A 25,801-nucleotide genomic window follows, 5' to 3' on the forward strand; every position below is an offset into this window, starting at 1 on the left:
ATATAAACGTTCATTTCATGCAAGCAGCTCATCAACATTAATAGACAATGATTGATGATATTTATCTCATAATTAGTGCAAAAAAAGAGCAGATAATTGGCCATTATCAGAAAATTAGCTGAAGAACAACCCATAGCTAAAACACGACACATCCCGGCACAACTTTTTTGAGTTCGGTAAATGTTTATGTAACCAAAGCGTAACTCTAAACAATAGACTTTCTAAATGCCGTTAAGCTTCTGCCTCACTCGCAACAATGGTGCAATAGCACGTTATGTAAGCACTAAAGCTATGATGAGATCATACATTCATGTCGAAAGTGTTAATTAGTCTATCTGCCCGAGGTTGAGGGATTCCGCTGCCTTCGCTCATTGTTTTTATAATCCTACTCACACATTAATAATTCATCGTGCCGCGCTAACACGTTTTAGCCATCTTTTTTGTCTGTTTATGAAGGCTCCATCGCGGTCATGCATGCATTTGAAAGCAAATTAATATCTCTCTTTCTGTTTCTCCCCCTTTTTGCTGCCTGACTCATCTGCCAGCCATTTTGATAGCTTCATTTGTGACGCTGTTCTTTGATCGGGGATGTCACTGATATCCAACACCAATGAAAGGCTAAAACTGAACTGACGTTTGCTTGCTAGTAAGCTGGTCCATTTTTAAATAAATGTGCCGTCTTGTCTTCTGCGCTGACATGTTTGTCCCTTGAGTATGACTGCTTTTGTAAACTAAGAAGGGAATGTTAGTTTGTCAGCTGCAGTGCAAATGATATGAAATTTCAATCATGATATGTATTAAGTTCTGGAGGGAAAACTATGCCTCATCATGAACAACAAATATAAGCATCTTTTACTGTCTTTATACTTTCTTCAACAATAAACAAGAATAATTACCTCTTAAACTTGTCAATAGGATTTTAGTATGGAGCATGAATACTGCTGTATCTAGTCTAACTTTTGGAAGTGAACTATTAACGACGTAATACTTGCCTGTTATCATAGGCCTATAATTTGTTTCTCATTGCCTCTTTTCTCCAAAGAAATTGCCTCCCATTCTTCACACCTAGACAGATACATAGTGCCAGCCTATGAGTTGATGGGATAGTTAGCCTAAAATTGGAAATTCTGTCATAATTTACTTGCCCTTATGTCACACCAAACTCTTCAAAAATGTATATGTGTGTGTATATAATATATATATATATATATATATATATATATATATATATATATATATATATATATATATATATATAGCAGTACTTTTTGTTCAACCCTATATTAAAATTTTGTATCACCTTTGCTGTCTCCTATCATCTTAAAAAGAAAAAAATGAACAATCTGAATATCAATTTATCATACTGAACACATGTTGTGATGCCTAAACTCACTAAACACATGTTGTGATGCCTAAAAGCATTTAAAAATGTTTTTAGTTTTCTTAATGAAATTTCTATATACTGTATACACACACACACACACACACACACACACAAACACACACACACACACACATTTATATCAAATATCTACCATTTATTGGTTATAACATTAACATGAATTGTAGCTTTGTTTCAGCTAAAATGTTAAAATGAGTGCATTTCTAGGAGAAAACCCATATAAACAAGAGTCACGAGTCTTCAATCACTGAAGCTGGTTGGTTATTAATAGTAGTAAGATGACAATGCAAAAAAGACCAGGGGTAGAGGAAGAAGGATAGAATAATCAAACCAAGTGTTGAAATGGCCTAAGACACTCCGGACCAGAAGTACAGGAGGCAGTTGCCTTTTCTCATGCCCTCTGACTGTTTTTTTTTTTTTTTTTTTTGGAGATGTGGTTGATGATCACTGCTGGGGTTGGTAATCTGAGGAGACTGGCAGAGCTGGTCGGAAACAACATGTATTCTGACCTCTCTCAAACCAGAAGAGGGCAAGCAGCCGTGGGCATGACGCCAGCAGGTGGTAGAGTTTCCAGAAAAGAGAGGAAGTCTTCAAATGGTTCACTCCGTGGCCTGACATTGAGCTGAGCTGGACGGGAAGCGATGAATGATGGATTGCCTAAGAAAGCATCGCGTCAGCAAAGAGCCAACATAGAAGCTACACAGATGCCCCAAATCCAGGCAGCCCACTCTCCGATTAGATCTGCTCCCCTTCCAGAGAGTGCCCAAGTTCAAAAAAGAGAAGAGATGAATGAGAGAATGGCAGAGAGAGATAGAGAAGGAGAGATCGAGGGAGTGACAAGAAGCATCATTCATCTCTAAATGGCCTTTCATAACATTGTCGCTGGGTAACACACAAATTTCACCAAACAGTCACACTGCTATAGATGGTTGCCAGTAGACGAGACATACAATATAGAATAAAAGGTGAAGATGCCTCTGAGGAATAAAACATTTGAGAAATCTGCTCAAAGCCAATTTGGGAATCAATTTAGAAACGTGAAGATCAGTCAACCTGGCTTAACTGAACGAGTCAAATATTGCAGTCTAAAGCAGAGATACAAATAGACAAGGCATATTGTCAGAAGAGGAAATAATTCCAGCCAATCTAGGTACTTATTCAAAGGTGTCATCAAGAAAGCATTCAAATCTATTTTAATTGTTTTCACACTTGGTTCGGTTGTTAGTCCAAAACCAAAGTTCAGATTCACATAATGTCACATCGTCTGCGGATTGGCAGAGATGTGAAGAATGAGAGCTGCTCTATGAACACAACTTATTTGAATAAACTGCTATTATAAATGCACTATGGCATAATTGTTATTAATGGGAGGATGCAACATTGCAAATTATTTGCCATCAATAGTGCAAGTTAGAACAGAGTGCAGACCAACTGCTTACCAATCTGGAACTTTACACCAGCTTGTCAAATGACACACTTCGGCCAAACAAAACAAGACTAGTGTACCTATCAAAAGATTTAATGTCAATGAAACATTAGAAAGAAAGAAAGAAAGAAAGAAAGAAAGAAAGAAAGAAAGAAAGAAAGAAAGAAAGAAAGAAAATTATTCCAGAGACTGCAGCTTCTAAAGAGGAATTCAGTGTGCATTTTTTCTTCATCTTCTTTTCTTGAGCTAACATAGCAACCTGTCACATCAAGACAATCCTCAGCAGAGCACTGGGGAGAATACTCTAACCCTGTTTCATACATTTAACCATCACAATATCACACTTGAAAAAAAATATGATTCTGTGAGTTTGTTATAGAGTTGAACAGAGTTTGAATAGAAGTCATGTGTATATTACATAAAAATAATTTTTCTTCATGATTCTTTAATATATATATATTTCTTTTTTACATTATAAACATTTGTACCGTCACTTTAGATCAATGTCCAACATCCTTGCTAAAAAAAAAAAGGTTGGTTAGTATATCGGACACAACAACACTCAGAGATGTATAGTAACGAAGTAGAACTACTTCACTACTGTACTTAAGTACTAAAAGGCGGTATCTGTACTTTACTAGAGTATTATTTTTTCTCCTACTTCCACTTTTACTTCGGTACATATTTTCGCTGAGTTTAATACTTTTACTCCGATGTTTTTTTTTATGTGCTGCATCGTTACTCGTTACAATTATAATAATGTTACGAATCATTCCATTACAAACCACTGCCAGAACTGTAGATGGCAGGTTTGATGAAGCTGGCACATCATTAAGCGAATCAAGCGAGACTGCGCGTGCTGACTGAACTGCTGTGAAGAGAGAAATGAACACCGAGCCGAGCCAGATAATGACTCGTTCACGAGTCAAGAACCGGTTGCATCGGTTTTCGGTTCAAAAGTTCGATTCAATAAACCAGTTGAAGAAAACAGTTCACCGATTCTTTTGCGCTCGATGCAATGGCGTCATTGGCGTTGACTGCACATGGGCTCATAACATTAACACAGAATCAGTTCAGAATCAATCACCAAAAGACGCTCTGTGTGTCGGTTTGCTTCACGCTAAATCACACATGCGCAGTATCATCAGCTCCTCGGTTCACGAATCGGACGCGTCTGACACAAACGGTTCTTGACTCGTGAACGAGTCATTATCTGGCTCGGCTCGGTGTTCATCTTCAGTTCTCTCTTCACATCAGTTCAGTCAGTGTACTGTTTGAGTCAATGAATTACTCCGGGATATTGGTTTGTTTTAACTCAGAGGGAGTGTCAGACACATTAAACAAGTTAACATCTTAATTCATCTGTGGATTAATGCGTATTGGAGACGCGAACTGTTTAAAACGATTCAGTTCGATTTGGTGGACTGTTTCAAAAAGATCCGGTTACATCGAATGATTCGTTCGCGAACCAGATATCACAAACTGCTTTGTTTTTAACTGTCTTACAACAGACACGGAAGAGAAGACAATGTTGAATAAAGTCATAGTTTTTGCTATTTTTTGGACCAAAATGTATTTTCGATGCTTCAAAAAATTCTAAATGACCCTCTGAGGTCTTACGGGTTTGAAACAACATGAGGGTAAGTTATTAATGACATCATTTTGCAAATTGGGCTAACTAACCCTAGTAACCTTTTTTGTTTACAAGAAGTTACAGTCAAAGGAATTGTGATTGTCCTTTAGGTTAATCATTTGAAATAGTAAAAACAATATGTTCAAACTTTTGACTACTTTCTTTAATAGCTACATAACACAATACTTCTACTTTTACTTTCAGTACTTGAGTAGTAAATTTTAAAATAGACTGCAATACTTAAGTACAAAAAATGTTGAATACTTTAGTACTTCTACTTAAGTGTGGTGCTTAAAGAGCACTTCTACTTCTAATCAAGTCGCTTTTTTGATAGAGCACTTGTACTTTTACTCAAGTATGGTTCTCTAGTACTTTATACATCTCTGACAACACTTACATAAGCATATTTTAACTTCATGTTGTCTTATTCATTCCAGAGCCAGGTCACAAATTATTAAGTAAAATTATAATAAAAAAAACTTAAAAAATGCAAAAAGTCTGCAGATCCAGGCCTGGCTGTTGGGTTACCGATGCACACACTTATTAGAGAGGTTGCAGAAGGGCAGATGTGTTGACAGACCTTCTCCTCATCAACCATGTCTGAGCAACCTTCATCCTTGCTTCTGTCCTTCTTACCCACCTCTGAGGGGCAGAGTTTGAAAGTTGCTGCTGAATGCCAATGAAAGACCCAGATGCCCTCTGCTTTCAGGGAGCTTGCTGACCATCTGCCCAGGGGCAAGAGTGGCACCATGGCCCCTATATCAGTCAGGGCTCTGGGGGATCTGTAGCACCTCTGCGGAGCACCAAGATCACCATTTCACTGACAGGATGACAGTCTTCAGTTCCTCTAAAGGTACTCTGAGACAGTGGCATTCAGGCCATGTAAAGTCAGCAGAGAGGGAAGGTCACGTTTGATCAGGGCTCATATGACAGAACTGTAGACATCGCATAGAGGTACGATTCACCGGGCCAAGACATTACACTCATCAGAAGAATGAAACATGTGAACAATGGCAGGTGCAAAAATGTAACACATAGACCACCGAGGCAGTTAAACTAACTTAATACAACTTTTATCCAATACTTTTAGCCAATAGCGACTTTAAAGGGATCATCCACCCCAAAATGAAAATTTTGTCATTAAATCACTTACCCTTATGTCATTCCAAACACAATTTAAGAAATGCCAAGTAAGTTACATTGCCAAGTTCCAGAAAAGTATGAAAGACATCATCAGAATAGTCCATCTGCCATCAGTGGTTCAACCGTAACATCATGAAACGACAATGGTAAATGGACTGCATTTATATAAACAAGAATACCTTTTGTACACAAAAAAATAAATAAATAAATAACAATGACAATTTGTCTCCTATGTGTCTCTCCGCATCACCGTGGCATCATTTTGGAGAACATCCGCTGAACGCAAGCAGCGTATGCTATTCTGTGTCAGCCGTGACACAAGGATAAGCTGTTTTCGTTCAAATCATGGTTGAACCACTTATGGCAGATGGACTATTCTGACGATGTCTTTCATACTTTTCTGGACCTTGACAGTGTAATTTACTTGGCAGAATATAGGACAGTCACAAGCCTCCCGGTTTTCATCCAAAGTATCTTAAATTGTGTTCCATAGACGAACAAAGTTTTTGCAGGTTTGGAACGACACGGGGGTAAGTGATTAATGACAAAATTTTCATTTTGGGTTGGAGTAACCCTTTAGCTAAAGCCAAAAATATATGAGAATAATCCAGAGTGATAGAACATTTAGCATTATATATGCTTGTAACAGATGACACATTTCAAACTTTTCAAAGCAATTAACAATGAAGGTTCCCTTATTAAGGTTGGACTATAAAAAGCTTTTCAAAGTGTCTGTGAACATCCAAAGGATGATTATGAAATACAGGCTAAACTTATTGCTGCTTTTACAATACTATTTTTGTACTATGTTACACTATGTTATTGTACTACAATACTATGTTGCATTGTACTTCTAGGTGACAGCACATTCAAGTAAAGTTATGCTAGAAATACTCATTGTATACATCCACAAAAAAGTAAGCCATATTAAATGCAGGCGTTGCAAATTAACATCCAGTGCACTCTAAATAAATTACCATTATAGGCCACTAAAACTATTCACTCTTATTTGTAAGGAGCTATGATTGCCCCTACTGAACCACACTGTCCTTCACCATCCACTCCAGCTAAAGCTCTCCATCTCCATTTCCTTGTCAGAGCGTTTCACCGCTGCCCAGATTAATGCTGACAGGCAGGAATCCTTCTAATTATCTGTCCCTGGCCTGGATGCAAATGGCTGGGTTCTGGTGGCAGTGTGATGAGACTGCCAGTGCAGTGACACCGGGCCCCCAGCGTGGAAGCCTGTCACTGGCCCTCTTCCATCCAGGGACCACACAGTTTATTTATTTTATTATTATTATCCTCCTCTCAAACTGCCAGGGTGGCTTTGTCAATCATAATGTGTGGACGGCTGTGGGTGTCTGATTAAAGCTATGATTGAGCTTGTTGTGATGGCTGTAGATTAGGATCATAGATTATGGGATATAATGGAACTTCACTAGAAGAGAGAGAGGGCTGGAAGTGAGAGAACAGAGTGAACTGAGTTAAAGAGTGTGGTGTATTCAAGAATGTTGTGAAGAAACACTGATGAAAGCAACAACAAAAAAAAAACAAAAACAAAGACAAGCTTGGCAAAGATGAAATAACAGATTATAAATAGCGGCTTTTTGAGCCATTTTAGAATGACTTTGGGCAAAAAAACAAGACAAGACAAGCCAAGACACACACACACACACACACACACAAAAGACAAAACATTTATTCCCTCCAAACTAAACTAGACCAGACAAACACTAGTAGTTTATATGCTAGCAACTGCAATTAGCTATTTGCTCAAAACAAAAAAATACTTAAAGTGTACATTTCCTCAAGCAGAAAAAAACAAACAGATTTTGAATATAATGACATTAAATATAAACTTCAGCAGAAAACCGAGATTCTAACTGATCATTACTAGAGGTGTGAGACCAGGAGGAAGGAAATAATAAATGGATGGAAAAGGATTTCAGAGGAAAGGAATGAGGAATGAGCCAGGCCGGGTGGAAATGGTGGCCTAGCTGTTTGACAGTTGACTCTGTTGGATGTGACTTTCACAGTCTGCTGGCAGTTTGTGTGGAAGCCATCACATCTGTGACTCGGAGTTTGATTAATGAGGCTTTCAGCTCGTCTCTGCCATGTGAGGTGGGGCCACGGCCTTCTCCCAGGCTTCAGTGATTCACCCACTGATCCACACACACACACACACACACACACACACTACAAACTCAGACACCAGGAGCTCTGTGCCTGCCTCATGCTAAACAAAACCTCATTGTGTCTGCTAATTTCCAACACTAGCCACCAAAGCAAAGGCAAAATGATGGAGAAACACAATGACGATTTGCCACAGTCAGTCAGTCAGTCAACGAACATGATGGAGAGAACGTCTAAGGTTACGTATGTAACCCTGGTTCCTCGAAGGAACGAGACGCTGCGTCGAGAACGATTGGGGAACGCCCCCAGCGTGGCGTCTCTGAATCATGTGTGTAATCAGTCCAATGGATGGGCGAGACGTCATAGGCGGGTGACGTCAGAGACCAGGAAGCATAAAAGCCGGAGAAACACAGCCGGCACCAGCCTCAAAGGATGAAGCAAGCGCCGGCCAGAGATGCCGGAAGTGTGGCACTGCGACGCAGCGTCTCGTTCCTTCGAGGAACCAGGGTTACATACGTAACCTTAGACGTTCCTCTTCAGGAACTCGAGCTGCGTCGAGAACGATTGGGGAACGAGAATGCCCACGCCGCCAGACTTACAAATCTCTGCCAGTGTGGGAAACTGCACAACTAGGACGAGAGAACAGAGGGGCCAGGAGCGGCTCGTAAATCTAGACCGTAAAATCTTACAAAGGTCAAGGGCGTGGACCACCCCGCAGCCTCGCAGATATCATGCATAGAGACACCTGCTAGGAAGGCCTTGGAGGCCCCAACACTTCTAGTGGAGTGAGCCTTGACCCCCAGGGGGGAGGGGAGGTCAGAGGACTCATATGCAAGAGAAATAGCATCTACTATCCACCGGCTGAGGGTCTGTTTAGTAGCAGGAAGACCTCTCTTAGGGGGACCATAACAAACAAACAACTGGTCCGCCCTTCTCCACAGGGCAGCTCTGTGGATGTATGTGTCCAATGCTCGCACTGGACACATACAATTAAGCTTCTTCTGGTCTGGCTCCCCGAAGGGAGGAGGACTGAAGGCCTGGAGTACGACAGGCCGTGGTGTAGAGGAGGGAACCTTAGGGACATACCCTGCACGAGGGTAAAGGAAAGCTTTAGCCAGACCGGGCGCAAAGTCTATATAAGAAGGGGCCACAGAGAGGGCCTGCAGGTCCCCAACTCTCTTGAGAGAAGAAATCGCCAACAAGAAGACAGTTTTAATAGAGAGAAGGCGATCGGAGATCTCCTCAATAGGCTCGAAGGGCGGCCTACAGAGAGCTTCTAACACCACGGCCAGGTCCCATGTGGGGACACGAGAACGTACCGGAGGCCTCAGTCTCAGCGCACCGCGGAGGAAACGTGTAACAAGAGGGTGTCTGCCCACTGACTGGCCACCGAGAGGGGCGTGGTAGGCCGCAATGGCCGCCACGTAGACCTTCAGGGTGGAGTGGGTCAACCCTGCGGAGAAACGGGCCTGCAGGAACTCCAGCACTGTACCAATCGGGCAGTCAACTGGGTCGAGCTGGCGGTCTCCGCACCAAGAAGTGAAAAGTTTCCACCTCAAGGCATACAGTTTCCTCGTAGAGGGAGCTCTGGATTGGAGGATGGTCTCAACAACCTCAGTTGAGAGACCGGAAGCTACTAGTTGTGCCCCCTCAGGGGCCACACCCATAACTTCCACAGCTCCGGGCGAGGGTGGACTATGGTGCCCTCCGCCTGTGAGAGGAGATCTCTCCTGACGGGAATCTCCCAGGGAGAGCCGTCTAGGAGGGAAATCAGGTCCGAGAACCACACTCGTCCCGGCCAGAACGGGGCTACTAACAGCAGCCGAACTCCGTCCCGGCGCACTCTCTCCAGAACTCCCGGGAGCAGAGCAATCGGGGGAAAGGCGTACAGACGAAGCCTCGGCCACGTCTGTACCATGGCGTCCAGCCCCAGTGGAGCTGGATGAGTCAGAGAGAACCAGAGGGGACAGTGCGATGTCACTCGAGTCGCAAACAGGTCCACCTGAGCCTGGCCAAAAACTCTCCAAATCTGCTTCACTACCTCGGTGTGAAGCCGCCATTCCCCGGGCCTCGGCCCCTGCCTTGACAGGATGTCTGCTCCCATATTCATATGCCCAGGAATGTGAACCGCTCTGAGCGAGAGAAATTTGTCCTGGGCCCACACAAGGATCTGGTACGCTAGTTTGTTTAGACGGCGTGAGCGCAGACCTCCTTGGTGGTTGATGTAAGAGACCACCGCTGTGTTGTCGGTGCGCACCAACACATGGTGACCTCTCAGGTCTGGGAGGAAAAATGTCAATGCTCGATAGACCGCTAGCATCTCTAGGCAATTGATATGCCATGTCAGATGGCGACCACTCCACAGACCGCGGGCAGGGTGGCCACTCATGACCGCACCCCAGCCGGTGAGGGACGCGTCCGTCGCTAGCATCACGCGGCGACAAGGAGCTCCCAACACCGGGCCCTGAGACAAGAACCAAGGCTTCCTCCACATATCCAAGGCACGTAGGCAGCGCCGCGTGACCTTGATCATGCGAAGTGGGTTTCCCCTCGGGGAGAACTGCTTGGTCTTGAGCCACCACTGTAGGGGTCTCATGTACAGCAGGCCAAGAGGTATCACGTTGGACGCAGCTGCCATCAGACCCAGCTGTTTTTGAAACCGCTTGACAGTGAGTGACTGGCCTTCTCTCACTCTCGCGACTGCGGCGAGGATCGACTCGATCCGAGCAGGTGACATGCGTGCCTGCATCGTGGTCGAATCCCACACCACGCCCAGATAAGTGGTTCTCTGTACTGGAGAAAGCACACTTTTCTTGGCATTCAGTCTTAACCCCAGCTCTCTCATGTGGGCGAGAACGACATCTCGATGCCGAACCGCCATCTGCTCTGATTGAGCTAGGATCAACCAATCGTCGATATAGTTCAGTATGCGGATGCCCTGGAGTCGTAGCGGAGCCAGGGCTGCATCCACACACTTCGTGAAAGTGCGGGGTGAGAGTGCAAGGCCAAAGGGAAGTACTCGATATTGGTACGCTTCGCCCCCGAAAGCAAACCTCAGAAACTTCCTGTGTAGGGGAAGGATGGAGATATGGAAATATGCATCTTTTAGATCTATTGTGACAAACCAGTCCTCGGACCTGATCTGAGACACAACCTGTTTGAGTGTGAGCATCCTGAATTTCAGTCGCTTGACTGAGCGGTTCACTAACCGCAGATCTAAAATGGGACGCAAGCCCCCATCCTTCTTTGGAACAATGAAGTACCGGCTGTAGAACCCTGACTCCCTCTCGTGAGGAGGGACCACCTCGATGGCCTCCTTCCTCAGAAGAGCGTGCACTTCCTGTTCCATAACCAGAGCCTGCTCGGGACCCACCAGCGTGGGTGAAACCCCGTTGAATCGAGGCGGAGGAGAACCAAACTGAATCGTGTAGCCTCTCTCTACAGTGTGCAGGACCCATTGAGATACATTTGGCAGTAGTTTCCACGCTGCTAAATAATCTACTAAGGGAGTCAGTCTCTCGAGACTGACCTCTGGTGTAATCAGAACGGCTAGCTCGGTGCCCTGTAACGGCGGACCGGCAGGAGACAACCGAACTAACCGCTCTAGAGACCTCCGCGGAGGCTGCGAGCCACTCAGCACCGCTACGTTTCTGGGCGGTAACTGGGCGTGGTGCTCGCGGGAGACCGCTGCGCCCTGTAACTCCGGCAGGGTTGGCAGAACGATCTCCTGAGGGCACTGAGGCGAGACGGACACCGTGTAATGCGGTGTAACCTGCTGCACCACAGAGGGGACTGCCCTCATAAGCCCCGGGCCAGTGGCGTCAGGGCTTATTGGCCAAAGACCTCTTAGCCTTAAGTACGGTCCGCAGATCCGGCTTAGACTTAGAGGCCCCCGACCCAGAGCGTCGTCTGGACCCACGGCTCCGCTTAGCTGGAGGAGCACGTGAGGCGACACTCTGTTTTTGTGCCTCCCTGTATGAGAAGCTGGTACTCGGCGAAGGCTGCCCCCGCCCGGCAGCCTCCGGATTTAGAGAGCGACGTGGGAGGAACCGCTGGAACGCCGCCGCCTGCTTGCGAGCCCCCTGGTACCTGTCGACGACAGAATTAACAGCGTCGCCGAACAGGCCCGAGGACACAAGCGGGGCGTCCATGAGACAAACCCTGTCCTTTTCTTTCATGTCAGACAGGGTGAGCCACAAATGTCTCTCTGCTGCTACCATAGCTGCCATGGACCGCCCAATAGCACGAGCGGTCTCTTTGGTAGCGCGTAGAGACAAATCAGCGGTCCTCCTGAGCTCCGTAATATCCTCAGATCTCACGTGCTCTTGCTCATCTAAATCTCTCAGCAGATCGGCTTGGTACGCCTGTAACACCGCCATGGTGTGCAGACACGCACCAGCCTGACCCGCTGCCGAGTACCCCTTGCCCACCAGCGCTGATGTTGTGCGCAGCGGCTTGGAGGGCAGCGCCGGAGCCTTTAATGACGATGCCGCGCCGGGAGACAGATAGCTCGCGAGCGTCTGTTCAACCCGGGGCATCGCCTTATAACCGCGCTCATTCGTCCCCGCTACGCTGCCGTAGTGATCAGAAGCGGGGATGAAGACGCGGGCCGAGAAGGGTTTTTCCCACGATTTACACACCTCGGCGTGCAAATCGGGAAAAAAAGGCAGGCTTCGGCGCGGAGGTGGCGGCTTAGTTCGCAGAAAACGCTCATCAAGTTTACTTTTCTGCGGTTCAGCCTTTTTCTCGGCTGGCCAATCGATGTTTAACTTGGCTACAGCACGAGTAACCACCTCCAAAAGCTCCTCATACTGGGGCGATTGAGGGGGCGAATCCTCAGCGACATTCACCACATCAACCTCCTCGGAGGAAGATAGATGAAGCGCCGAGCCCGCTCCCCGGGGAGAAGTAGCGCCGGAGCGCGCTTCCGATCCCTGAGAGCGGGCGCTGGATCTGGCAGGTGAGGAAGAAGATAGGGACTCGCCCGTCTCCATTCCCTCTGCCAAATCCAACTGCGAACCCCACGAGCGAGATCGCCGCTCCGCCTCGGCAGAAGCGGGACCAGCGCCGCGGGGAACGCTAGCGAAGGCTCCCTCGGTGAAGAGAGCCCTCCGGGAACGGAGAACATGCAGGGCAAGCCGCTCGCACTGCGGGCAGTCGCCTCTCTCGAGAGCCAACTCTGCATGCTCCGCTCCCAGGCAAACAACGCACAAACTGTGTGTATCCCCGCCTGAGATATAGCGAGGACAGGGAGGAACACACAGTCTGAAACGCTGCTTGCCTTCGCCCATATTGTGTTTGGTCTTGGAGGGTGCTTTTGGCATACTTGGGATGACAAACAACACTAAATAAGACTCACAAACGTAAAGGTTTTTGAACAATACAGACACACAGAGAGCGCTTGCTGAAGACAAAAAAGGCTGGTGCCGGCTGTGTTTCTCCGGCTTTTATGCTTCCTGGTCTCTGACGTCACCCGCCTATGACGTCTCGCCCATCCATTGGACTGATTACACACATGATTCAGAGACGCCACGCTGGGGGCGTTCCCCAATCGTTCTCGACGCAGCTCGAGTTCCTGAAGAGGAACTTGTTTGTGAAACTTTAAAACTCCTTGTCCTAATAATAAAAAAGTAAAATGAAAAAAAAAACACCTATAAAAAAATTCACAACAGTGTTAGGCTGACAAGGAAGTGTTTGCTTTCCAGTAACACACTGAAAATGTCCCATTCCTCAGCCATGACAGATTCCCTCAAAAAAACAACAACAACAAACTCATAACACAAAGGTGGCGATAGCAATTACTTCCCCACACATTTCAATGCTGCCTCTAGCCGAGTCGCTGCACGTCTGTGGAAAAAGCCCCTGCATTCTGACACATTTGTTTGTATTTTATACCCTGGGAAAGAAAGCTAACCATATGGCCATCATTGGGAACAGATGGCATTTGCCCAATCTGAACGCCGGTGCCTATCACTGCAATTTAAAGCACTCCACTTCCCGCATCAGCTGCCATCTCTATCAACAGATACTTCTCGGCTCACTATTGTTCCGGATGATAGAGGAATGACAGGGCAAGGCTGTAAAAGTTGACCTAGCCAATGTACTGCATAGTGAAAATTCATGTTTTTCAAAGCAACACACAATTCCACGGAAGACAACATACTGTATTTTAGCATTGTTTATGACTGTGCAGATAGTTTTAGCTGTGACCAACAGAATTGCATTTGTTCAGAAGGTGCTTGTTAAGTGTGTCCTGTGGTATTTTGCAACTCTGAAAGCCACATCTGGTGATTTTTACAGACCCATCCATCAGCATGTCTTGTAATGGTGAAACTAGAACTCTTTCCAACTAAGGCACAATATATTAAAAGAAAAAGCCATTATAGGAAATGTTTGACCTTAGAGCTCACTTATGAAAGATTACCATTTATTCTCACCTTATAACTCAAACTCTTGCTGTGGCACAAGCAAAAGGAAGAAAAATGGGGTTAGTAAGATTTTTATTATTTTATTCAGCAAGGATTTATTAAATTAACAGTAAAGACTTTTACACTGTTCCACAAGATTTTATATAAATGCTGTTTTTTGGAACTTTCTATTCATCAAAGAATCCTGAAAAAAAAAGTATCAGTTTCCACAAAAACAAAGAAAAAAAAACTGTTTTAAACATTGATAACAAAAATCTGCATATTAGAATGATTTCTGAAAGATTATGTGACATTACAGATTTCAGTAATTAATTACTGCTGAAAAAGTAGCTTTACCACCACAGGAGTAAATTACATTTGAAAATATATTAAAAAGAGAATGTAAAGTTTCTACAACAAAGGAGACAAATGTGAATGTGATTGGTGACACAGATCATTAAACCTCTGTGTTGTTTTAAAGCCTTCCTGTCACCAAGCACTGTGACTCTGGCAAAAGTGTGGGTCATGTCTAGAAGTTTGCTGTTGCGGTCTCATGGTGTCAGGTGCTAGTCTGAGGAAGAACAGGAACATTAATCAGTCACTTTTTGCTGAAGAGCTCCATTTTAGAATGATTAATGACACTGCTGGCAGAGACAGCCAAATGACAGGTGACAAATAAAAGACACCCACACCTGTGTAAATCTTCTCCCTCTTTCTCACACACACTCTAATAGGGAGAACGTGGGGGTGGGGGGGGGGGGGGGGTTTGCATGCCTAATTCATAAGTAACCAGATGTATGATTTATTTATAGCATATATATATATATATATATATATATATATATATATATATATATATATATATATATATATATATATATATATATACACACACACACACACACACACACGAGGCTGCATGGATTGGATCAAAAAATAAAACAACAACAGTAACATTATTACAATTTAAAATGTATTATATTTCTGTGTTGGCAAAACTGAATTTTCAGCAGCCACTGCTCCATCTTTCAGTGTCACATGATCCTTCAGAAATTATTCTAATAAGATGATTTGGTGCTCAAAAAACATTTAGTATTGCTATCAATGTTGAAAACAGTTGGGCTGCTTTTTATGGAAACCCCAAAACTTTTTTCAGGATTATTCGATTACTTTGATGAGAACAGCATTTATTTGGTTAAAAAAAAAATAAACAGCTTATGGGTTTGTAATGACAAGAGTAAATCAACAATGTATTGTTTTGGGTGAAGTATTCCTTTCATAAACTATAACCTCACACCATTAAAACAACTACTGAAAAGAGAGAAGTTTGAGAGATTAATATGTTAAGACCTCAGAGCCCTCACCCTATTCAATAGATCGCATAGTTTCTGCATATAGAAGACCTACATACATCCTCAGTCTCCAGAGAGGATCTCTAGTGTCTAACATTCACTACATGACCTATTACTGATTTCCCCCCATACATTACACCTTGTGTTATAACTATTTTCCCTCTCCCTCATTCTCTGTTTAACCATATTTCTTTTTAATTCACCTTTGTCTGAACAGGTTTTCCATTAAATTTTATCATTCATATTCATTCATGGATATTCCACAAGTGATGGCACTGAGATGAGGTAAATGACAGTTACAAAAGGTTTGCATGCACACAAACCAGCAGCTATCTAAATGAGGACATGAAAGACTTCGTGTTTGTATATGAAGCAAATTTGAATCATTAGAAACCAACCCAAAGACAAACCCTTACCTATGTCAAGTGGGCCTAAAAATAAATTAAGTGAGGTTTATACCCCAACTGGAATTTAATGACTAGAAATGGTTTATGGACCCCATTTGCACAAAAGTCTGCTGTTCAACTCTTTACATTTCCAAAGAACATTCTGGCTTCACCTTCTGTCCTTCATCTTACTTTCTTTCATCCCTCTTCTGAACCTCTGCTCGGCCATGGGGGCAGGTGCTCCATCATTGAGATACTGAACATAATGAAAGATGCTCTTAGAGGTTTCAACCCACTGTGAAGGAAACACTAACATCTGGACACTCTCCAAGTTGGCTTGGGCAGGTGATTTGCCAGGTACGCAGAAATAGGTCTGTGTTCAACTGACCTGCTGCAAGCTGGACCATGGGAAGAGACACTGATTCCCAGATCTGAGACAATTCCCTATCAGAAGTTCTCCAATTCGAACCTTTTTCTTTTTTTTCCACACAAAAGGTGTGATTTGGTAACAACTTGTAAATTATTAAATTATTCTCTAATTAGTACGTGTAGTAATTATGCTTACTATATCACTTTTATGACCTGCATGAAATATTTGTACTATTAGAAGTAAGCTTGTCACATCACAGAACCCTTTCACCAAGAACAATATTAAAACAGCGGAAATCTTGATGATTGAGGTATAAAACCTAAATATAGATCCACTCTATCCTGAAAAAGAAACCAACTACAATTATTATTTAAGAATTGATATTTCATCCGTTTCAGAAAGAATCAGTGATTGAAACTCATTTTCCTTTGTCAAGCTGTCAAACTAACACTGAACTCACGTATCATTTGGAGCAAATTGATCAAACTCTTTCTCTGGCTTCGGTGTGAGATATTCTTTTAAACCGTCCCACTTAAACTAAAGCTCAACCACACAATATCCCTCAGTAACCTCAAAATTATTTTCTGACAGAGTCTGACATATGTCAGACTGTGAAAAACGCAGACACTTCATTTTCCCCGCACAGTGAGCTCAGATACGCTTTCCTTTAACACTATGATGGAGCTGCGCTTCTTTAGCAAGCCCTCAGTGGAAAAGCACTTTCTTCACCAAACTTGCTGAATGCTGGGAATTAAAATCTTGTAGGAAAACTGGAGATGACGACAACTATACATATATTAAAAATACACAAACACAGGTCAGATGAGGTAAGTGCAGTCGAACCACAATAAATTTAAAAGCTGACATACACAGACAAGCGCAAACATTCAAACGGTCGCATGATTCCTTTATCCTTTGCACATATTCACATTCATTATGGCGGTACATGGTGGGACATGACAGGCAGCACTTCAACAGTGTGTAAGCGAAAAGGAAGGGCGACTGTGTGCAAACGAGAGCAGCAGTCATTACCTGTTAGCGAGCAGCAATGTGAAGGTCACCTGACTCATGCTCTGAAAGGCTGGCAGCAGTTGGGCCCAATCCCACTCCCTCTCACCCATAGCCGCCTGTTGATAAATGAGCAGTGAGTATTGTTCGTTATTAATCAGAGTTAATTATATCAGTAAATTACTGCTCCAGCTGGGCTGGACTAACCAAGGAGGGGGGGGGTCCTGAACAAGGCCGCCCCAATCTATCTATCATTTCTGCACAAGAAGGTTTTTATTCCAATAAGACAGCAATTAATTTATAAATCCATTTGGGGAGCGATGTACCATAATTTATAGAAAGATAAATCAATTTTGCAAGGGGAGTCGTTATTCTTCTCGCCGTTGTTCGTGGCAAGCTGCCCAAGGTTTCCCCTTACCCACAAGTGGACTGTCCCTTTTTTAGGAGCCAAGTGAAATCCGATTGCTTTGATAGCTGGAACGTGACTCTTAACTTGAAGCTGAGGTTTTTTTTTATTGACAAAATGACAGGAGCGTGCCAGCCCTTCCTATTCTCCGACCGGCTGATTGATGGATCGGCATTCGTTTTTTCTGCCTCCATTTGATTTGACAAACAGCGCAGCCACCTGAAGGCGAGGAGGCTTTTTAATCATCCCCTTAATAAGGTGTTTTATGCAAAGCAATGCGAGCGCAAGCGATAAGAAGAAAACAAAAGGGATTAAGAACATGAAGATAGCACCCAACGACAGGAAAAGAAGTTGTATTTTAACAGAGGCAAAACTTTGAGCCAAATAAGATAATGAAAGGAAAAGTTCCCCTTAATAAGAAGAAGGCTGCAGACTTTCCAGGCTTCAAAGGCATAGCAAAAAGTCTCATCACATGAGCAGAGAAAACTTTATCCTACCTTTAAGAGAAAGACAAATGAGGGCCACGGCTCTTGTAATTAAATCTTCAACCTACACTGTCTTCAACACATAAGGGGTACTTTTTTTCCACACTTTCTTCACAGCCACATCTCACTTGAAGAGGTTCACCTTTCAAGTGTTTTCAAATTCTCCGCTCTTTTGCTTAACCTTTTTTAATGTTTTGCTTTGTGTCTTCCCTTCAAACTAAAATATAGCTTAGGGACAGAGCGACCTATGGAGAATTGTTGAGTTCATCCTAAAGAAGCAGTTTCAAGTCTCTCAATCTCTCTCTTATATTCACCTTGCCTGGTGGCCTTGACAGAAAGTTACACTCACTCGAGCGTGAAAGAGTAGAGAAGTAGTTCACAGCATTAATAAACTGCTTTAAATAAAAGTTATGTGAACGACAAGCTATTTGGGAGCGTTCGTGGCACTAAGAGTTGAAGAAGGTTAAAAAAAGGGAAAATAACAAAGGACTAACCTGATCAAACTTGTTACGGCCGATAGAATTGCACTCTGTGAGGGGGTTGAATTGGGTTAGACGTTGGTTTTGGCTGCTCGCTTCAGAAGAGAACACAACAGGTTAGGAAGTGAATATGTCTCTGCATGTGGCGTTAGGACTGACCCCAGTAAACACTACAAAAGAAAATGCAAAAGCACAACGCAAGGCTCATAAGCATCCTCTAACTAAATCCCAGTCTAGAACAACGAACAGGAACCTGGATGTTTCTTACTATTAGGCTGCATTAAGCAAAACTAAAACACTATTAAAGTGGTCAAATTAACAGCGAGTCTCTACAGACTTCTTAAACACATCATTGGACAAATTACTACATTTCAACTATTATTACATACCCAATTTTGGACATAATGGACATTTCTTTTCTCTCTATTCCCCAAGTAATTGGCCGACAATGGTAGAAATTAATCAGTCTATCTAGGAATAGGATTTGAAAACAGGACATTGGAAGAGGACAAAGATATGTATAGATATGACACAAAGAATTGTCCTCAAGATTAGACTTAAGTGAGAGTTGTACTAATTTCCCAAGATGTGTTCTTATTGTTAAGTAGAGCAAGGGGCATACAAGTGTAATGTAAGCGTATAGAAAGATTTAGACTAATTTGTGAATCTTTTCATTTAATTTCTGTTATTTCTGTTGTTTAAGATAACGATATTTCCCAGTCGCTTTTTCAATCAGGTCAAGGCTGTTATGGGATGCCATGCAGCAGCGTCTGGGTGCAGTTGTGTCTCTGCGCTGCAGCTGTGCAGAGGCGTTCCCCTCAGCTTCAGGTCACACTGTCTGCCTCAGGCTAACAGCCACCTAATTGCTTGGTGAAAAACAGCAATTCGCTACCTCATTGAGCTGGATGCTGTGATGGATTTGCCGGAGGTGCTGGCTGCCACCTGCTCTATGACACAGCTCCAGCAGCAACTGGCTTATTTTAGGCTCAGTCGGTTCCGCGGGCCCACCTCTATCCTGCGCCGGGCCGCACTCAAACACACCAATGGAAGTACACATAAAAGAGAGAGGGGGGTTAACATGAAATAAATGCAAAATAGTTACTATATCATTCACTTTAAAAACTTCTAAAGGCAGTTTTACAAAGCAGCTACAAGTTTCCCAGTTGATTTAACTGGGTGATTTTAATTTAGTAAAAATAGTAAAAATACTACTGCTACTACTACTACTTCATTTAACATTAATCTTAAAATGTACAAATTTGGAGAGCTATTGATCACAGTTATTTAACTCTATAGAAGTACATATATATATATATATATATATTTTAGAAATCTAATAATACTCTGGTGGTGGGTAGAATAAATATACCATGTAATCCAAATAATATTTTACTAAATATATAGCTACCTTAATATTTTACGCAGATTGCTAGCAACACAAAGCGTGCAAGATTAAGAATAAATGAATTACTTAATGAAATGTTTTTTTTTTTTTTTTTCACAGATGGCATGGGTCTCTAGCAAATCAGTGGTGCTTTTATTCACAACCCATCAAATTACACTTACTGGAAGATATTGTGATCTATTATATTGTGATCAAATATCAAAATAATAGTACCTGTTGCCAATTTTCGCAAGCACTGAGCTGAAGCAGGAATTATGTTTGCGCTTACACATTTCACACAAAGGTTTGCACCTACGTCGTGCGTAATGCCAAGAGCTGCATGTTGCCAGTTGAGGCAAAACAGTTTAGTCACATGATTTGCTAACATTTTTTTTATTTTTACAAGAAAACATAAAAATAAAAGAAAAAATAAAACCTAGTAAAGGGAGTGAGATGAAAGATCAAGATCTAGAGACACTGTCACTCGCTATAACCTCAAGGTCCCCTAAACGCACTCATTTCCATGCCCTTCCTCTCTATCCAGCATGCCTCATCACCCTCACCACACTTCCCATCTGATATACCCCCCGCCCACCGTCATTGTTTCCTCCCATTCCTTCTTCCTTCCTTTTTTATTTTTCAATCACAAAGTGACAAGAAAAGTGTGGCCTGTCAGGCAGGACTTTAGCTTCAATGACACAGAAAGAAGAGGTAAGGCCCTGGGCAGCCAGGGTGTCAGCACCTGTGCTTGTATCCTTCCCTGTCCATCAGTGTGCAGGTGAAGCAAATGATTGGATCCAGTCAGCAGCTTGATTAATGAGAGGCTCGTCGGATCCGGGACAAGCTATCAATCACGTCATTAGGACCAATGTGCCCCGAAAGAAGCAGAACACCCCCTTCGCCCACGGAATCCACTGCATTCATCTTCATCTGTGCATGCATGCCGTCAAAGCCTGCCAGGGTCACCGTGATGGAGAACAATCATCTTCTCCTCTACAAATTACTTTGCAAAGACAAGAGATGAGGGAGGTGTGTGTACGCATTTGTGTTTGTGTTGACAAGCTGGGCTGGGGGGGGGGGGGGGTTCCGCCGACACACTGTACGTTGATTGTTTACACCGGAGGCAGTGCCTGAAAGTGAAGGTTATTTTAATGAATAGTAATGGTTCCACTGAATGTCTAAGACAGGCGATACATAATCACTCTTCCTATTTGCGAACTCTTTTTTTTTTTTTTTTGCCCTGACTTTTTTTTTTTTCTGTCACTGGGAGCAGTGTTTCTCGGAAGTTGTATTTTTTAGTTTTTTTATGGTATATCATTTTCAATAAGGGTAATTAACCATGAGCTTGTTTCTGGACATGGCTTAGACTACACGGTAAAAGTAATTTTTTGGGGCAACAATGAAAAATATCATTACGTATAGGTCACTTTTCAGAAGTGCTCCAAAATCAATCGTTTGAAGAAATAATTAGTACAGGATCATTATTTAAGGCAGAGGTTTTCAAATTCTTGCTCAGAGAAAATAAATAAATAAACTAAAATACTGTATCACAGGTTTACACATAAAAATATAGCCAACTTTATAATTGCCCTTAAAAAGAAATCACATATTTTGGGGTCAGTGGCATTACAAAATACCCTGAATTAAGGCCCACATTACCTGCCATAAGATAATGTGCTCATCATTATCATTAAGCCTCGCATTATACTGCTAAGATGATTTTATATTGCTAAGATGATTTTTAGTACATGATTCAAGGATTGCAACACTTTCTTCTGTGGTTTAAGTTGGATTTCTACACTCAAATCCAGTGGGTGACATTTTAAAAAGGCTGTACACATATCAAAAAGCTTGAAACGACAAGCTACAGGCTAGGAAAACACACACACACACACAAGAAAACAAAATAATTATTTTGCCAAAAGATGAAGGATGAAGTTAATTTCTAAAAATGAATTAATTGTGAGATTGAAGTCTTTAATTGACATCAAAATATCAATTGACAGCGACCAACTTAGTTAACTGGTTAACAAATAAAAATGCCAAAAGCTTGAAACATCTTTTATAAAAGGGATGAGCTTAAAGAAGAATTAGCTATTAAGGGCTTAAATCAATATATGATTCCATCCGGCTTGTCTTTTATTTTTATTTTTTTTATTTTTTTTTGAAATCTCACCTATCACAGCAAAGCTTTCGTGTCTTCTGCAGCTGCATGGAGGCCAATTTGAGCTTCTTCTCTTCCAGGCCCTGGAGCACCTTATGGAGCAGAGGCTTGGGAACACCCTTCTGCTGGCCCAGGCTGACCTGCACACATTCTGATAGCAGACTCAGCCTATCCTTGGCCACTCTCTCCAAGGGCTGTCCAGACAAGAGCTCCAGGGTTTCCCCATTTTCTAGATCCTGACAGAGGCTGACCAATAACACCCAGAGGAGCAGGCCGGTAGACCTCAGCTGTCTGGCATGCTGGGAAAGCCTCTTCTCTGCCACGGTGAACAGGAAGCGCACAGGCAGTGGAAGAGAGGCTATGGTTGACGGAAGGTGGGTGAAGATGAAAGAGAGGGCTTGGATAGCTAGATTCATGCTGTCTGATAAGAAGAAAGAAAAACAATGAGGGTTGGTTAGGTTTTCTTTTTTTATTAATAATATATATATATATATATATATATATATATATATATATATATATATATATATATTATCTTAAATAAGATTACATTTAACTTCACAGTTAAAAATGGTACAAATGTTTTATAAATAAATGAACATTACTGTTAATAAAGCTTTACTTACTCTTGCTGGTTTCATTAAACATAGGATCATGTGGAATGTAGTTCCACTCTTTTGGGATTTTGATTAGGACATGTTTTGGTATGTGCTGTCGAATCAGAGGTGCTGACTGGTCTTTACAGTCCTGCATTATGCTGACCAGGTGGATCAAACGTTTGGTGATTCACAAACAATGGACCTGATGCATTTAAACAAGGCCAGCTCCTCTTCACTGAAGTCTGGAAGAAACACAATAAATTATAGTTAATAATTATATCAAACGTATTTTTTGTAAATTTATTAGATACTGTGTAAAAACGATTTTATTTCTTTATATTTTTTTCATATTTGTTCACAGGACATTACATCAAAAGAAGAAGGGGGACAGAACTCATCATTTCTTTATCTATCAGCAATTTTTCTTTCCCAAGAAACTGTTATTTATTTATTTATTTTTTAGGCTAATTTCAGTTGTTTCTTATAGTTGTGTAACCGTCACATTAAAACTTATCAAACCTACATCATTTTTGCAGCTATTTATACATTGATTGTATTGTTTTACTCTTGTCCCAGATACAGATCTGATTTAAACAATGAGTCAAAAAAACCATCTCATATATACATAAATACATATATTTATTCATTATGTATTGTGCAAAAAATTATTTATATAAATTTTTCGTCAATACTATGATATATCACACCTAATAACGTTGTCATTATAACATGGAAATGACACAAGATCTAGGGACTTGAGGAAAAGCAAAATGATTAAATTTCCTGTGAGGCATATATTTCAATTTTTGGACATCGTTAGCAAACAATTAAATAAAATGAAGCATTTTAAAAATGTGTTTTAAGGGAGTTACATTTCTAAACATCCACAGTGCCAAAAAGTACAAATATGGATCATTCTCCTGACCAGTCCGACTAGCTCTGCTAAATGGCACAATCAATGTGCTAAGCAAGCTCTAGAAGATTATCTTTAGGGAAGATTGGTCATGGTCATTTAAGCCAAAAACACAACCCCTTACATTAGAATAACAGCATAAAACACACTCTTCCACTCCCACCTCTGTCATTTGTCTAATTTGTGCAAATATAATTACCTCTCACATGTAATAAAACACAAAACATAAGAGCTTCAGCTTGGATTAAACCCCCTGAATCAAAGCCAAATCAAAAGGTGTCAGGTCATAATTGCAGATTCTATGTCAGCATGAAAAATCAATACGGTTAACATTGACACAATAAAAATGTTCATGCTGTGGCTTTTGCAGAGAGGAACAAGGAGAAGGCTGAAATGTAAATAAATAATTAATGAAAGAGACAGCTGAAGGTTTAATTATGGGTTTGATTTGATGATAGGCTTCCAGCTGGTCAGATTTGTTATTGAAGCAATTAGGGGACACAATGGGGGCACATGGTGATAACTAAATAGCCACATCTGACTAAAATTGCATCCTTTTGAAGTCTGAACAAATGCAGGACAAAGCATGGAAAAATGTTGCATGGCTTCACCTGCTAAGTTGTAAAAATGCTCCCATAGGTGTCTCTGGTCCAGGTAGCCCTCTAGCGCTCAAGTTAAAGCCCTGGGGAGGTAGTTGAAGGAGGACAGAACGGAAAAAACAGCTTCCAAAAACTCTGCAGCTGCAGTGTGAGTATCAGGGGACACTTCTTTTACTCTTTCCACACAGAGACCTGAAAGTACATTATTATGGTTATTTTAAGTGATATCAAAAATAATAACAAGGTTTAACAATATATTTGGTCCGGAGCAAGTTGGAGAGACTATTTGCCGGGTCTGTCACTGGCTCTATCAGGTGATGCATTAACCTATCTTACATACACACTACCATACAATAGTTTTTTTTTTTTTTTTTTTTTTTGTGTTATTTAAAGATGCATCTTATGCTCACCAAGGCTACATTTATTTGATTAAATATTGCAATTTAAATACATTTTCTAGTTAAATATATTTTAAAATGTAATTTATTCCTGTTAAGGCAAAGCTTGAATGTTCTGTTCTGTAAAAAATGTTATACTATTTTTATTTAGCAAATTACTGCATCCTCGCTATATATAAGTATTACTTTCTTAAAATAATACAGGTCTTACTGACCCCAAACTTTTGAACAGTAGTGTATATAAAGTAAATTTAAATCTAACAAAACAAGCAAAATTAAAGCTGCAAGCAGCGATGAACGGCCTCTCACCCGGGCTCACTGCCAGAGGGTTTTTTTTATTTTACACTAACTTTGGACTGACCAAAATAAAGTGTTGATGTCATTCGATTTCTAGGAGTAGTTCATTGCAGCGTAAAACATGACTCTTCTTGTTGCCAGCAGGTGGCGCTATGACTATAACTGAATATGGGCATGTCAATCGGTACAATTCCGGAGTTTTATTAAGCATGTGAAGTTTGGGGCAGATTGGACATTGTATGATGGAGTTATAGCAAATTCCTTTTTCATGGTGAAACATCGAAATTTGTCAGGCCGCCACAGACACGCCCTTCAACGAAAACTCAAGATCTTCACAATTTAACAATCGCAAAGGCATTTAGATTAGTAATACCAAATTTGGTGTTGATCTGAATAAATCTCTAGGAGGAGTTCATTAAAATACAACGCATGCAAATGACAAAAATTACACAAAATTTGCTCATAAAATTAGAAATAACCGAATTCCTGTTGGGTTTCGAATTTTGCTACACAAGTCTTTTTTGTAGGTATCGGTGTGTTACATGTGTGTGCCAATTTTTATCCATTTAGGTGAAACATAGCTCGAAAGCTGTTGATTTTTTTAGAATAGCTGGTGCTGTTGAGCCATTTTGCCACACCCTCTTCTAAAACCTATATCAGTCGTAAATTTTCTGATGCGTGCGCAAAGTTTCAGGACTTTTTGAGCATGTTTAGGGTGTGACCACAACAACAAGATGTGACTGAATGCCCTTGTCCAAATGTTGTCAGGCCTGTGGGGTTGTAGAGAATGCAAGATGGTTGTGACTTTGGTTCAGCC

The 25,801-nt window shown here is 41.9% G+C and overlaps 1 pseudogene; it reads right to left on the reverse strand.

Moving 5' to 3' along the window:
- The window catches only part of LOC113087742 (uncharacterized protein KIAA0825-like), a 99,022-nt pseudogene that overhangs the window by 49,940 nt on the left and 23,281 nt on the right, over nucleotides 1-25,801 (reverse strand).

The sequence above is a fragment of the Carassius auratus genome, chromosome 5 (assembly GCF_003368295.1).
Source record: "Carassius auratus strain Wakin chromosome 5, ASM336829v1, whole genome shotgun sequence".
Classification (NCBI taxonomy): Eukaryota; Metazoa; Chordata; class Actinopteri; order Cypriniformes; family Cyprinidae; genus Carassius; species Carassius auratus.